We start from the raw sequence: 1969 nt of genomic DNA, 5'->3' as shown, positions 1-1969 counted from the left end.
TATTTTTGCCAATTCTAAGAATCGATATTGAAAACAAGATCTAAAAATTTCGAAGATTGTATGAAATCTCAAAAAATACCGAGATTTCGTTATTTACTAAACATATGACTATTTCTATTATTTTATCGATTAGATAGAATCTATATCCATATAGATATAGATATTTGAATTACTTCATTCGCGAGGAGCCGTATGAGGTGAAAATCTCATGTACGGTTCTGTAATAAAGATGGAATTGAAAAACAACCATCAATTATAACCCCCAAAGAACCAGATTTCGTAAACAACATAGAGGAAGAATGAAGGGAATATCCTATCGAGGTAATAATATTTGCTTCGGAAGATATGCTCTTCAGGCACTTGAGCCAGCTTGGATAACATCTAGACAAATAGAAGCGGGACGGCGGGCAATGTCAAGAAATGTTCGCCGAGGTGGACAAATATGGGTACGTATTTTTCCAGACAAACCGGTTACAGTAAGACCTACTGAAACACGTATGGGTTCAGGAAAAGGATTTCCCGAATATTGGGTAGCTGTTGTTAAACCTGGGAAAATACTTTATGAAATGGGTGGAGTACCAGAAAATATAGCAAGAAAGGCTATTTCAATAGCATCATCCAAAATGCCGATACGAACTCAATTCATTATTTCAGGATAATAAAAGAGAACCAAAGAAAATAGGTCTTTAGAATGAAAAGAAAAAAGGCAATAATAGGTTCCTTTTTTTTTGAACACAAAATATTTTTACTTCCTTTTTTAGATTGAAATAATAAAAAAATGATATGATTCAACCTCAAACTCATTTGAATGTAGCGGATAACAGCGGAGCACGTGAACTGATGTGTATTCGAATCCTAGGAGCTAGTAATCGACGATATGCTTATATTGGCGACATTGTTGTTGCTGTAATCAAACAAGCGAGTACCAAATACGAACTTAGAAAAATCTGAAGTGATCAGAGCTGTAATTGTACGTACTTGTAAACAACTAAAACGTAGCAACGGTATAATAATTCAGTATGATGATAATGCTGCAGTTATAATTGATCAAGAAGGAAATCCAAAAGGAACTCGAATCTTTTGCGCAATCGCCCGGGAATTGAGACAGTTAAATTTCACTAAAATAGTTTCATTAGCACCTGAGGTATTATAAGAGGAAACCACGATATGGATATATTCTTTTTTTGTGAAATAGATAAATGTATCTATTTTATCTCAAAAATATATCTTTTGTAATAATTATTATTTTGAAGAATTCGTACTTATAAGTTTTAGAAGTAGCCATTTTTCTTTATTTCAGATTTATACTTGAAAACCTAAACAATATCTATATCTATCTATATATAGATATGGGCGAACGACGGGAATTGAACCCGCGCATGGTGGATTCACAATCCACTGCCTTGATCCACTTGGCTACATCCGCCCTTATAGTAAAAATGATCTATATCTCAAATTCTACCTTTTCATTATCCTTTTTTTTCTAACAAAGGAAAAAAAAAAAGATAAGGAATCATTAAATCAATCAAAAACGTATGTATAAATCTATAGAAATCTAAAAAAAAGATTACTAATCCAATATCCAATATAAAGGAGCAATATTAACAAAGTTGATATTGCTCCTTTATTTTTAAACAAAAACTCGTCTACTTTAAATTAAGATCAAAATTTTATCCATTAACAGATGGAGCTTCCATCGCAGCTAGATCTAGAGGGAAATTATGAGCATTACGTTCATGCATTACTTCCATACCAAGGTTAGCTCGGTTAATAATATCAGCCCAGGTATTTATTACACGACCTTGACTATCAACTACGGATTGGTTGAAATTAAAACCATTTAAGTTGAAAGCCATAGTGCTGATACCTAAAGCGGTAAACCAAATACCTACTACAGGCCAAGCAGCTAGGAAGAAATGTAAAGAACGAGAATTGTTGAAACTTGCATATTGGAAGATTAATCGGCCAA

The sequence above is a fragment of the Vigna unguiculata genome, unplaced genomic scaffold (assembly GCF_037176805.1).
Source record: "Vigna unguiculata cultivar grain cowpea cultivar isolate G323 ecotype 2 unplaced genomic scaffold, ASM3717680v1 ptg000409l, whole genome shotgun sequence".
Taxonomy (NCBI): Eukaryota; Viridiplantae; Streptophyta; class Magnoliopsida; order Fabales; family Fabaceae; genus Vigna; species Vigna unguiculata.
Note: the sequence above shows the minus strand (reverse complement) of the source record.